The sequence below is a fragment of the Gigantopelta aegis genome, chromosome 9 (genome assembly GCF_016097555.1).
Source record: "Gigantopelta aegis isolate Gae_Host chromosome 9, Gae_host_genome, whole genome shotgun sequence".
NCBI lineage: Eukaryota > Metazoa > Mollusca > Gastropoda > Neomphalida > Peltospiridae > Gigantopelta > Gigantopelta aegis.
The window spans coordinates 8400224-8415568 of record NC_054707.1 but is presented as its reverse complement, the minus strand read 5'-3'; the positions used below and the strand labels follow the sequence as shown (position 1 = coordinate 8415568).

The 15345-nt window shown below is 35.6% G+C and overlaps 1 protein-coding gene across 2 annotated transcripts in view; it reads left to right on the top strand.

Moving 5' to 3' along the window:
- Positions 1–281: 281 nt before the first annotated feature.
- The window catches only part of LOC121380852 (rap guanine nucleotide exchange factor 4-like), a 111675-nt gene continuing 96611 nt past the window's right edge, over positions 282–15345 (top strand). For both annotated transcript variants that reach the window (XM_041509846.1, XM_041509842.1), the window contains exon 1: positions 282–571. The gene's annotated coding sequence lies outside the window, so the exon portion shown is untranslated. The remainder of the gene's footprint in view (positions 572–15345) is intronic.

The following is a 15345-nucleotide window of genomic DNA, read 5'->3' as shown; positions in this document are numbered from 1 at the left end:
CATGGAAGCTGTGTGTAATGGGACTAGTCTGTAAAACATTTAAAACAAAAGCATGTGCCGATGGAGGAAAATATGGAAGGCTTGCCAACACTTGAGTCTTGAGGTCCATGGAAGCTGTTTGTAATGGGACTAGTCTGTAAAATATTTAAATCAAAAACATGTGCTGATGGGGAAATAAGGAAGCCTTGCCAACCCTTAAGGCCCATGGAAGCTGTGTGTAATAGGACTAGTCTATAAAACATTTAAAAGAAAAGCATGTGCTGATTGGGGGAAACTATGGAGTGCTTGCCAACACTTGAGGTCTGTGGCAGCTGTGATTACAGAGTTATTCAGTCATACCTCCCCAGCACTTATTGATTTGCCTGAGACACGGCCACCGAGCCATCTGCTTGAAGGACAACCGAGAGAAAGAGAGAGAGAGAGAGTGTAGCCTGGCATGCGTACAATGAGTCTGACACACTCATTCAGTCTCTCAGCTGATCATTTCACGACCAGGCTGCCTCGTCAATAACACACATGGGAAGGCACCTGTCTCCTCATGGAAAATCAATAATGTTCATCGTCGCTAAAGGTAAGCACATGTCAGTTGTTTTTCTTACCAGTCGTTCCGTTAACGTCGTCTTTCGGTTCAATGTGTAGTGTAAAATATTAGTGTAGTTAAAGCATGTGCTGTGTGTGTGTGTGAGTCCTACCTGCATGTTTGCCTGTAGGCTAGAATTGTCTCTGTTTGTAATGATGGATCAATAGTTTTTCTAGTGTTTTGATTATATTCTTTCAATGTGGTACCGGCCTCGGTGGCGTCGTGGCAGGCCATCGGTCTACAGGCTGGTAGGTACTGGGTTCGGATCCCAGTCGAGGCATGGGATTTTTAATCCAGATACCGACTCCAAACCCTGAGTGAGTGCTCTGCAAAGGCTCAATGGGTAGGTGTAAACCACTTGCACCGACCAGTGATCCATAACTGGTTCAACAAAGGCCATGGTTTGTGCTATTCTGCCTGTGGGAAGCACAAATAAAAGATCCCTTGCTGCCTGTCGTAAAAAGAGTAGCCTATGTGGCGACAGCGGGTTTCCTCTAAAAACAGTGTCAGAATGACCATATGTTTGACGTCCAATAGCCGATGATAAGATAAAAAATCAATGTGCTCTAGCGGCGTCGTTAAATAAAACAAACAAACTTTACTTCAATGTGGTACACATGTAAAAAAAATCTCTATCAATCTGTGCTGAATAAAATGTTACTGTAATCACATGTTGTGTATAGGTCCTACCTGCATGTTCTAGGGTAGAGTTGTCTCAGTTTATAGTGAAGGTGCTAGGGTCACTTGCTTTTCTAGTGGTTTGATTATATTCCCCCATTGAGGTAAGGGGCGAGACGTAGCCCAGTGGTAAAGCACTTACTTGATGTGCAGTCGATTTAGGATCGATCCCTGTAGGTGGTCCCATTTTGCTATTTCTCATTCCAGCCAATGCTTCACAACTGGTGTAACAAAGGCCGTAGTATGTACTATCCTGTCTGTGGGATGGTGCATATAAAAAGATCCCTTGCTGCTAATCGAAAAGAGTAGCCCATGAAGTGGTGACAGCGGATTTCCTCTCAATATCTGTGAGGTCCTTAACCATATGTCCGACACCATATAACTGTAAATAAAATGAGTTGAGTCCGTCGTTAAATAAAAGATTTCCTTCCCATTGAGGTACAAATAAATATAAAAGGTTCTCAATGAATTTCTGCTGAATAAAACATTTTTACATGTATGTTCTTATTTGTGTGTATGATGTACCTGCATGGTTACCTCTATGTTAGAATTGTCTCAATTTATAATGAAGGATAAACTGCTATTCTAGTTTTCTGAATATAATATTCACCCAGTATAGTACAAACGTGATATTTTTCTGCAAATTTGTACTGAGTAAGATACCCCTTGTGTTAATGACAGTCGTATGCTGGTTTTACCAGCATAATTTGCCTGTAGGCTAAAGTTGTCTCAATTTAGGGTAAAAAAATAAGCTATTCTTCTAAGATGCAGAATATAATATTCCTCTGATGTGTCATGTTTTTCTACAAATTTGTGTGGAGACGTCACCTGCATGCGTGACTCTGAGATAAAAATTTCCTCTAGTGTGCACAATATAATATTCACGTAGTCTGGTATAATCTTTTGTAAAATTGTTTTCTGCAAGTCGGGCTTCTGGCTAAATTTTCATGATTTGGTATGCAATATAAAATAGCCCTGTAATGTGTAGAATAAAATGATTCTCTGCTGTGGTAAGCACATTATTGTGAGTTGTCTTTCCTGCAAGTCTGCCCAAGGGCTTAAATTGTCATTTTATCGATATTGCTATAATGTAATAAGCAATGTTAGTTGGCATTATTACACACCAGGTGGGTAGGCTTAATTGTATTTTCAGTGCAACGTGCTAAATAAGATCTTCTTGTTATGCAGTATAAGATGGTCCTATTATGTGGAAAGCACAAGTCATTATATTTTGCTGCAAGACTGCCTCCAGGCTAAATTGTCTTTGTATGGATATTGCTTTGGTTTTACTGAACGATTGCTTGAGGGCCAAATTGTTGTTCAGTTTGGTGTTAAGAATAAAATATTCCTGTACTCATCAGACTATAATATTCATGTACTACATGTACATGCAATACTTGGTTGGCTCTTGGTAGTCGCACATGACAGTAGCTGTACAGAATATTTGTGTGGCACATGACAGTAGCTGTATAGAATATTTGTGTGGCACATGACATTGACAGTAGCTGTATAGAATATTTGTGTGGCACATGACAGTAGCTGTATAGAATATTTGTGTGACACAAGACTAGTTGTATAGAATACTGGTGTGGCACATGACAGTAGCTGTATAGAATATTTGTGTTACACAAGACTAGCTGTATAGAATATTTGTGTGGCACATGACAGTAGCTGTATAGAATATTTGTATGACACATGACAGTAGCTGTATAGAATATTTGTGTGGCACATGACAGTAGCTGTATAGAATATTTGTATGGCACATGACAGTAGCTGTATAGAATATTTGTGTGGCACATGACATTGACAGTTGCTGTATAGAATATTTGTGTGGCACATGACAGTAGCTGTATATAGACCATTTGTGTGGCACATGACATTGACAGTAGCTGTATAGAATATTTGTGTGGCACAAGGCTAGCTGTATAGAATATTTGTGTGGCACTTGACATTGACAGTAGCTATATAGAATATTTGTGTGGCACGTGACAGTAGCTGTATAGAATATTTGTATGACACATGACAGTAGCTGTATAGAATATTTGTGTGGCACATGACATTGACAGTAGCTGTATAGAATATTTATGTGGCACATGACAGTAGCTGTATAGAATATTTGTGTGGCACATGACATTGACAGTAGCTGTATAGAATATTTGTGTGGCACATGACAGTACCTGTATAGATATTTGTGGCACATGACAGTACCTGTATAGAATATTTGTGGCACATGACAGTAGCTGTATAAAATATTTGTGTGGCACATGACACTGATAGTAGCTGTATAGAATAGTTGTGTGACACCTGACACTGACAGTAGCTGTATAAAATATTTGTGTGACACCTGGCACTGACAGTAGCTGTATAGAATATTTGTGTAGCACAAGGCTAGCTGTATAGAATATTTGTGTGGCACATGACATTGACAGTAGCTGTATAGAATATTTATGTGGCACATGACAGTAGCTGTATAAAATATTTGTGTGGCACATGACACTGATAGTAGCTGTATAGAATAGTTGTGTGACACCTGACACTGACAGTAGCTGTATAAAATATTTGTGTGACACCTGACACTGACAGTAGCTGTATAGAATATTTGTGTGGCACATGACCATAGCTGTTTGGAATATTTGTGTGGCACATGACTAGCTGTATAGAATATTTGTGTGGCACATGACAGTAGCTGTATAGAATATTTGTGTGACACATGACAGTAGCTGTATAGAACATTTGTGTGGCACATGACAGTAGCTGTATAGAATGTTTGTGTGACACAAGACTAGTTGTATAGAATACTGGTGTGGCACATGACAGTAGCTGTATAGAATATTTGTGTTACACAAGACTAGATGTATAGAATATTTGTGTGGCACATGACAGTAGCTGTATAGAATATTTGTATGACACATGACAGTAGCTGTATAGAATATTTGTGTGGCACATGACAGTAGCTGTATAGAATATTTGTATGGCACATGACAGTAGCTGTATAGAATAGTTGTGTAATTCATGACAGTAGCTGTATAGAATACTGGTGTGGCACATGACAGTAGCTGTATAGAATACTGGTGTAGCACATGACTAGCTGTATAAAACTTGGCAGGAACTGTGTAAAATAAGTATGTTGTACATGGTATAACATATTTGTATGGCACATGACAGTAGGTGTAAAAAATACTTGTGTGACAGTGGATGTATAAAATACTTGTACATGTATATGTCAGTAGCTGTATAAAATATTTGTATGATAGCGGCTGTATAAATAGAGGATTCATCACGAGTGGTTTTTAATGTTGAAAATATCAACCGAGTCTGTGTTAATCAGTATTTGTCGAGGCTCTGCCAAGACGAATACCAATTAACTAGACGAGGTTGATATTTTACATATTACAAAACATGAGTAGCGAATTCTATTAATCCTATAACACTTCTAAAATAACATTTTAATTCAGTTTTTAGTAAATCACAATACTAAAGTCGCCGCCATCGGTAATATGATGTCATCACGATTAGCACAAATTAGTTTGACGTCATGCATTTTAACTAAAGCTTTGAAAATGTTACGCTAAGGTACACAGGTCTTGTTGGCTAATAAGCAAATGACTCATCCACAGCAACACATTACCTAGAGACCTTGCAAATTTGCATACCATTATTAACAGGGTTAATACACTAAATTATCATATGGGTTTATGACATGGATATCATGGGTAAGTTATAGGATAAAATACTTGTACGGCAGTAATATAAAACAAATACTTGTATATTAGTAGCCTAGCTGTATAAAAGGATTGTCTGACAGTAGCTATATAAAATGCTTTTTTGGCAGTAGCTGTAAAAATAATTGTATGGCAGTAGCTGTATAAAACGATTGTATGGCAGTAGCTGTATAAAACGATTGTATGGCAGTAGCTGTATAAAACGATTGTATGGAAGTAGCTGTATAAAATGATTGTATGGCAGTAGCTGTATAAAACGATTGTATGGTAGTAGCTGTATAAAATGATTGTATAAAATACTTGTTTGACAGTAGCTGTATAAGCTACTTGTTTGACAGTAGCTATATAAAACAATTGTATGGCAGTAGCTGTATAAAATACTTGTTTGGCGGTAGCTATATAAAATGATTGCATGGCGGTAGCTGTATAAAATATTTGTTTGGCAGTAGCTGTATAAAATGATTGCATGGCAGTAGCTGTATAAAATACTTGGTTGGCGTTAGCTGTATAAAATGATTGCATGGCGGTAGCTGTATAAAATACTTGTTTGGCAGTAGCTGTATAAAATGATTGTATGTCAGTAGCTGTATAAAATACTTGTTTGGCAGAAGCTGTATAAAATGATTGTATGGCAGTAGCTGTATAAAATACTTGTTTGGCAGTAGCTGTATAAAATGATTGTATGGCAGTAGCTGTATAAAATACTTGCTTGGCAGTAGATGCATAAAATACTTGCTTGGCAGTAGCTGTATAAAATACTTGCTTGGCAGTAGCTGTATAAAATACTTGCTTGGCAGCAGCTGTATAAAATGATTGTTTGGCAGCAGCTGTATAAAATGATTGTATGGCAGTAGCTGTATAAAATGATTGTTTGGCAGTAGCTGTATAAAATGATTGTTTGGCAGTAGCTGTATAAAATGATTGTATGGCAGTAGCTGTATAAAATACTTGTTTGACAGTAGCTGTATAAAATACTTGTTTGGCAGTAGTTGTATAAAATGATTGTATGGCAGTAGCTGTATAAAATGATTGTATGGCAGTAGCTGTATAAAATACTTGTTTGGCAGTAGCTGTATAAAATACTTGTTTGGCAGTAGCTGTATAAAATACTTGTTTGGCAGTAGCTGTATAAAATACTTGTTTGGCAGTAGCTGTTGGCAGTAGCTGTATAAAATGATTGTATGGCAGTAGCTGTATAAAATACTTGTTTGGCAGTAGCTGTATAAAATGATTGTTTGGCAGTAGCTGTATAAAATGATTGTATGGCAGTAGCTGTATAAAATGATTGTATGGCAGTAGCTGTATAAAATGATTGTTTGGCAGTAGCTGTATAAAATGATTGTATGGCAGTAGCTGTATAAAATACTTGTTTGACAGTAGCTGTATAAAATACTTGTTTGGCAGTAGCTGTATAAAAGGATTGTATGGCAATAGCTGTATAAAATACTTGTTTGGCAGTAGCTGTATAAAATGATTGTATGGCAGTAGCTGTATAAAATACTTGTTTGGCAGTAGCTGTATAAAATGATTGTATGGCAGTAGCTGTATAAAATACTTGTTTGGCAGTAGCTGTATAAAATGATTGTTTGGCAGTAGCTGTATAAAATGATTGTTTGGCAGTAGCTGTATAAAAAAGCTGTATAATTGTTTGGCAGTAGCTGTATAAAATACTTGTTTGGCAGTAGCTGTATAAAATACTTGTTTGGCAGTAGCTGTATAAAATACTTGTTTGGCAGTAGCTGTATAAAATGATTGTATGGCAGTAGCTGTATAAAATACTTGTTTGGCAGTAGCTGTATAAAATGATTGTTTGGCAGTAGCTGTATAAAATGATTGTTTGGCAGTAGCTGTATAAAATGAGTGTTTGGCAGTAGCTGTATAAAATGATTGTATGGCAGTAGCTGTATGAAAGGATTGTTTGACAGTAGCTGTATGAAAGGATTGTTTGGCAGTAGCTGTATAAAAGGATTGTTTGGCAGTAGCTGTATAAAAGGATTGTTTGGCAGTAGCTGTATAAAATACTTGTTTGGCAGTAGCTGTATAAAAAAGTAGCTGTATAAAATGATTGTATGGCAGTAGCTGTATTGTGTTGGCAGTAGCTGTATAAAATGATTGTATGGCAGTAGCTGTATAAAATACTTGTTTGGCAGTAGCTGTATAAAATACTTGTTTGGCAGTAGCTGTATAAAATACTTGTTTGGCAGTAGCTGTATAAAATACTTGTTTGGCAGTAGCTGTATAAAATACTTGTATATGGCAGTAGCTGTATAAAATACTTGTTTGGCAGTAGCTGTATAAAATGATTGTATGGCAGTAGCTGTATAAAATACTTGTAGCTGTATAAAATGATTGTATGGCAGTAGCTGTATAAAATGATTGTATGGCAGTAGCTGTATAAAATGATTGTTTGGCAGTAGCTGTATAAAATGATTGTATGGCAGTAGCTTTATAAAATACTTGTTTGACAGTAGCTGTATAAAATACTTGTTTGGCAGTAGCTGTATAAAAGGATTGTATGGCAATAGCTGTATAAAATACTTGTTTGGCAGTAGCTGTATAAAATACTTGTTTGGCAGTAGCTGTATAAAATACTTGTATATGGCAGTAGCTGTATAAAATACTTGTTTGGCAGTAGCTGTATAAAATGATTGTATGGCAGTAGCTATATAAAATACTTGTTTGGCAGTAGCTGTATAAAATGATTGTATGGCAGTAGCTATATAAAATGATTGTATGGCAGTAGCTGTATAAAATGATTGTTTGGCAGTAGCTGTATAAAATACTTGTTTGGCAGTAGCTGTATAAAATGAGTGTTTGGCAGTAGCTGTATAAAATGATTGTATAAAATACTTGCTGTATAAAATGATTGTATAAAATACTTGTATGACAGTAGCTGTATAAAAGTGATTGTATGGCATTAGCTGTATAAAATGTTTGTTTAGCGCCTGGCACTAGCTGATTATTTCATCCCGGGTTATACCGTGTTGACGAGCACATGGCTTGAGTGAATGGCCAATCTATTGACTGTGAGTGATCTCAGATGTCGGGACTCATTCAATCTGTGTGGCAGACGTGACCACTTGTTTGTCTTGTGCGCTGTTAATCTCTCGCTTGTGCACGACTTGAAAGATTTACGCACCAAGCAAATTACCCGGCATTAATTGACAGATAATTGGAATAAGATGACTCCATATTGTTTTCATCCAAAGTATGTCAGTTGTAGCGGTTCCAGTGATTTTTAGACATCACTTTTATTACAGTAAGTTTTCTAGTATAATATTAATATGTATATGGTAATGTTTGTTATATACTGAATATGAAAAGAAATGCGAATATTTTAGTATAAAATTTTTAATAATAAAATTAATTTGGTAAATAGACAAAATGTCAAAATGAGTCTCAGATGCTTGGGTTGTAGGATTTAACCCCTCTGTGGACTATTATCTGAGTGTTTTTTCCCCCCCCCCATCCCAACCAGTGCTCTGAAAAGATACTGTGGTATGTGCTGTCTGGTATGACTTCATGTAACAAAACCAATTTTTTTTTTTTTTTTTTTTTTTTTTTTTTTTTTTTTTTATTATTATTATTTTTTTTTTTTTTAATATTTATTTATTTTAAAGAATTATGAATGTTGCACAGCAAAATATTTATTTATTCTCCAAATCAGTTTATGGTAGGTGAGACATTAATTCTGTATAATTTTTGTAATATATCACATGCATTCTCCATGACCCCTTCCTTCCCTACCACCCACTCCCTTTCTGCTGGGAACAGATGGTTTGACCAAAATATCACTAATCAAACAGAAAGATAGACATTTCCGAATCTAAATTAATCATTGTCTATTCACACAGATATTTTAACATTTGGTGAAAACAAGTTTTATTTCAATCCTACACACTTGTGTGGGATTGAAGTACAGACTGTCAGTCTATATTATTATTATTATTAAAACCTATTTCTGTGGTCGTGGACGATAATACATTTCACATCAAACAGCATGGCAAACATTAGTATCCCAACATAGACCGTTAAAATAGCTTTAAATTAATCACTGAAAATAGCACGTTTAATCTATACCCATAGCAGCTGCCACTGAACTTTTTTTTTCTCATTGATTTCAGTTTGGCTTCACATAAAAGGAAAAGAAAAACTGTTTGGAAAATAAATAAAAAATTCTATTTTAAATTTTATGTGATTTAAAAAAAAAAAAAAAAAATTAGTCAAGATATAAATAAAAGAGCAGTGCTCCCTTATATTGAAGAATGCTGTCTGTTCATAAAATTATAACGTTCAAATTATAGGGTTCGACAAATCCACTTGCCTTCAGTCCTGTCTAGTAAATGTTTAGTTTGGGCTGGTGGAAATTATCAATTGTATTACTCTAATACAGTAAGGTACTACCCATAGCTCCGGTGAGGGCTAGTGACTTTCTCAAACATTTCACAAACACTGAAATGATATTTTTTTCGATCAATGACAAATGTTTTTACAAAGTGCTCTTAAAATAGAACATATTTTGTTATTTAAAAAAATAACAATGATTAAAAAAAAATTCAAACTATTTCTTTCTCTTTTTTTTCAATGTCATTTCCTGGTCAATCCTGGTAAATCCCACCGGAATTCCGGTGTGTTTGTCACTTGGGGAGCCACTGAGGCAAGATAATTAGCAGTGAGAACTCTCTTATTATATACTTCCCACAGACAGGATAGCACATACCACAACCTTTGTAAGAATCAACCTAGTTTTTCTATTCCAACATCTTGTTTTTAAAATCTTGATTAGCGATATTGTGTAGTGATCTCTGAAACTTGTGTAATGAATAACGATGCAATAATGAAAAAAATATTCCTTGATGTGCATGATAATAACTGGTAACTTGTTTATCATCCTCTGTGTCTCACACCCTTCTGTGTCACAATTATTACCATAACGAGTGCCGAACCTAATTGTTGATAATTAAGTAAGTGCAGTGGGTATTGTTAATCAAGTTTTGTTTTTGTTCTTACGTTTATGTCGGTCACAGAACCACACTGGTGTAACATTTATACTTCTGATAGTTAATCAGTGGAGATAGTGTACCCATGTGTATTTGGTGATAATGCATGTGGAATCTGAAGCTTATGCTTAACTTTCGTCTAACAGTTCGGTTTATCAGTAATGAATTCAAAAGTATGGTTGAATAATAAATTTAGTTTTTTAAAGCCTAAAACAATTAGTTTTTTTAGATTCAATCATAATAAAAAGTTAAAGTTTGTTTTGTTTTACGACACCACTAGAGCATATTTATTAATTAATAATTGGCTATTGAATGGTAAACAGTTGATAATTATGACATATCCTTAGAGAAAAAACCTGCAACATTTTTCCATTTGTATTAAGGGATATGCACCATCCCACAAACAGGATAGCACATACCATGGCCTTTGATATACCAGTCATGGTGTACTGGCTGGAATGAGAAATAGTAATCATGTATAAATTTAGGTTTAAATTTATTTTGTTTTAGGTTTAATCATAATAAATTCAGATGTATAATTGAACTATCATAAATTCATACGTATGGTTGAATAATAAATTTAGACTTTAAAAACAAAAACAAAAACCCACCATTTTTTAATTCCAACAAATTAGGTTTCATTTGATTATGTAATTGTGGCAAGGTTGGCTGTATAATCATAGACTGGCCTCGGTGGCATCATGGTTAGGCCATCGGTCTACAGGCTGGTAGGTACTGGGTTCGGATCCCATTCGAGGCATGGGATTTTTAATCCAGATACCGACTCCACAAGGCTCCACAAGGCTCAATGGGTAGGTGTAAACCACTTGCACCGATCAGTGATCCATAACTGGTTCAACAAAGGCCATGGTTTGTGCTATCCTACCTGTGAGAAGCGCAAATAAAAGATCCCTTGCTGCCTGTCATAAAAGAGTAGCCTATGTGGTGACAGCGGGTTTCCTCTAAAAAAAACTGTCAGAATGACCATATGTTTGACATCCAATAACCGATGATAAGATAAAAAATCAATGTTCTCTAGTGGTGTCGTTAAATAAAACAAACTTTACTTTTACTTTATAATCATATGGCAATAAAGCTATAATTTGAAAATGTTAACACTGAAATGTAACTGAAAAGAGCATAATAAAGGTGTCATTAATTAACACTGAATCTGGAATGTACCGGTAACTAAAAGGAACTCCACACACAGTACTTACTGTCCTGTTTACATGTTTACTTTTGTCTATTGATTTCCTGTGCATGTTTGCATGTTCTAACCGCTACAGGCGTATACGTACCGACAAAAACATGTACCTAATGTCCTTTCATAACCGACAATAAGAGTCATTGTCTCATTAAATCAATACACAGGTGTGTACAGCGAAAAACATGTACCTAATGTCCTTTCATAACCGACAATAAGAGTCATTGTCTCATTAAATCAATACACAGGTGTGTACAGCGAAAAACATGTACCTAATGTCCTTTCATAACCGACAATAAGAGTCATTGTCTCATTAAATCAATACACAGGTGTGTACAGCGAAAAACATGTACCTAATGTCCTTTCATAACCGACAATAACAGTCATTGTCTCATTAAATCAATACACAGGTGTGTACAGCGAAAAACATGTACCTAATGTCCTTTCATAACCGACAATAACAGTCATTGTCTCATTAAATCAATACACAGGTGTGTACAGCGAAAAACATGTACCTAATGTCCTTTCATAACCGACAATAAGAGTCATTGTCTCATTAAATCAATACACAGGTGTGTACAGCGAAAAACATGTACCTAATGTCCTTTCATAACCGACAATAAGAGTCATTGTCTCATTAAATCAATACACAGGTGTGTACAGCGAAAAACATGTACCTAATGTCCTTTCATAACCGACAATAACAGTCATTGTCTCATTAAATCAATACACAGGTGTGTACAGCGAAAAACATGTACCTAATGTCCTTTCATAACCGACAATAACAGTCATTGTCTCATTAAATCAATACACAGGTGTGTACAGCGAAAAACATGTACCTAATGTCCTTTCATAACCGACAATAACAGTCATTGTCTCATTAAATCAATACACAGGTGTGTACAGCGAAAAACATGTACCTAATGTCCTTTCATAACCGACAATAAGAGTCATTGTCTCATTAAATCAATACACAGGTGTGTACAGCGAAAAACATGTACCTAATGTCCTTTCATAACCGACAATAACAGTCATTGTCTCATTAAATCAATACACAGGTGTGTACAGCGAAAAACATGTACCTAATGTCCTTTCATAACCGACAATAACAGTCATTGTCTCATTAAATCAATACACAGGTGTGTACAGCGAAAAACATGTACCTAATGTCCTTTCATAACCGACAATAAGAGTCATTGTCTCATTAAATCAATACACAGGTGTGTACAGCGAAAAACATGTACCTAATGTCCTTTCATAACCGACAATAAGAGTCATTGTCTCATTAAATCAATACACAGGTGTGTACAGCGAAAAACATGTACCTAATGTCCTTTCATAACCGACAATAAGAGTCATTGTCTCATTAAATCAATACACAGGTGTGTACAGCGAAAAACATGTACCTAATGTCCTTTCATAACCGACAATAACAGTCATTGTCTCATTAAATCAATACACAGGTGTGTACAGCGAAAAACATGTACCTAATGTCCTTTCATAACCGACAATAACAGTCATTGTCTCATTAAATCAATACACAGGTGTGTACAGCGAAAAACATGTACCTAATGTCCTTTCATAACCGACAATAACAGTCATTGTCTCATTAAATCAATACACAGGTGTGTACAGCGAAAAACATGTACCTAATGTCCTTTCATAACCGACAATAACAGTCATTGTCTCATTAAATCAATACACAGGTGTGTACAGCGAAAAACATGTACCTAATGTCCTTTCATAACCGACAATAACAGTCATTGTCTCATTAAATCAATACACAGGTGTGTACAGCGAAAAACATGTACCTAATGTCCTTTCATAACCGACAATAAGAGTCATTGTCTCATTAAATCAATACACAGGTGTGTACAGCGAAAAACATGTACCTAATGTCCTTTCATAACCGACAATAACAGTCATTGTCTCATTAAATCAATACACAGGTGTGTACAGCGAAAAACATGTACCTAATGTCCTTTCATAACCGACAATAAGAGTCATTGTCTCATTAAATCAATACACAGGTGTGTACAGCGAAAAACATGTACCTAATGTCCTTTCATAACCGACAATAAGAGTCATTGTCTCATTAAATCAATACACAGGTGTGTACAGCGAAAAACATGTACCTAATGTCCTTTCATAACCGACAATAAGAGTCATTGTCTCATTAAATCAATACACAGGTGTGTACAGCGAAAAACATGTACCTAATGTCCTTTCATAACCGACAATAACAGTCATTGTCTCATTAAATCAATACACAGGTGTGTACAGCGAAAAACATGTACCTAATGTCCTTTCATAACCGACAATAACAGTCATTGTCTCATTAAATCAATACACAGGTGTGTACAGCGAAAAACATGTACCTAATGTCCTTTCATAACCGACAATAACAGTCATTGTCTCATTAAATCAATACACAGGTGTGTACAGCGAAAAACATGTACCTAATGTCCTTTCATAACCGACAATAACAGTCATTGTCTCATTAAATCAATACACAGGTGTGTACAGCGAAAAACATGTACCTAATGTCCTTTCATAACCGACAATAACAGTCATTGTCTCATTAAATCAATACACAGGTGTGTACAGCGAAAAACATGTACCTAATGTCCTTTCATAACCGACAATAACAGTCATTGTCTCATTAAATCAATACACAGGTGTGTACAGCGAAAAACATGTACCTAATGTCCTTTCATAACCGACAATAACAGTCATTGTCTCATTAAATCAATACACAGGTGTGTACAGCGAAAAACATGTACCTAATGTCCTTTCATAACCGACAATAACAGTCATTGTCTCATTAAATCAATACACAGGTGTGTACAGCGAAAAACATGTACCTAATGTCCTTTCATAACCGACAATAACAGTCATTGTCTCATTAAATCAATACACAGGTGTGTACAGCGAAAAACATGTACCTAATGTCCTTTCATAACCGACAATAACAGTCATTGTCTCATTAAATCAATACACAGGTGTGTACAGCGAAAAACATGTACCTAATGTCCTTTCATAACCGACAATAAGAGTCATTGTCTCATTAAATCAATACACAGGTGTGTACAGCGAAAAACATGTACCTAATGTCCTTTCATAACCGACAATAACAGTCATTGTCTCATTAAATCAATACACAGGTGTGTACAGCGAAAAACATGTACCTAATGTCCTTTCATAACCGACAATAACAGTCATTGTCTCATTAAATCAATACACAGGTGTGTACAGCGAAAAACATGTACCTAATGTCCTTTCATAACCGACAATAAGAGTCATTGTCTCATTAAATCAATACACAGGTGTGTACAGCGAAAAACATGTACCTAATGTCCTTTCATAACCGACAATAACAGTCATTGTCTCATTAAATCAATACACAGGTGTGTACAGCGAAAAACATGTACCTAATGTCCTTTCATAACCGACAATAACAGTCATTGTCTCATTAAATCAATACACAGGTGTGTACAGCGAAAAACATGTACCTAATGTCCTTTCATAACCGACAATAACAGTCATTGTCTCATTAAATCAATACACAGGTGTGTACAGCGAAAAACATGTACCTAATGTCCTTTCATAACCGACAATAACAGTCATTGTCTCATTAAATCAATACACAGGTGTGTACAGCGAAAAACATGTACCTAATGTCCTTTCATAACCGACAATAACAGTCATTGTCTCATTAAATCAATACACAGGTGTGTACAGCGAAAAACATGTACCTAATGTCCTTTCATAACCGACAATAACAGTCATTGTCTCATTAAATCAATACACAGGTGTGTACAGCGAAAAACATGTACCTAATGTCCTTTCATAACCGACAATAACAGTCATTGTCTCATTAAATCAATACACAGGTGTGTACAGCGAAAAACATGTACCTAATGTCCTTTCATAACCGACAATAAGAGTCATTGTCTCATTAAATCAATACACAGGTGTGTACAGCGAAAAACATGTACCTAATGTCCTTTCATAACCGACAATAAGAGTCATTGTCTCATTAAATCAATACACAGGTGTGTACAGCGAAAAACATGTACCTAATGTCCTTTCATAACCGACAATAAGAGTCATTGTCTCATTAAATCAATACACAGGTGTGTACAGCGAAAAACATGTACC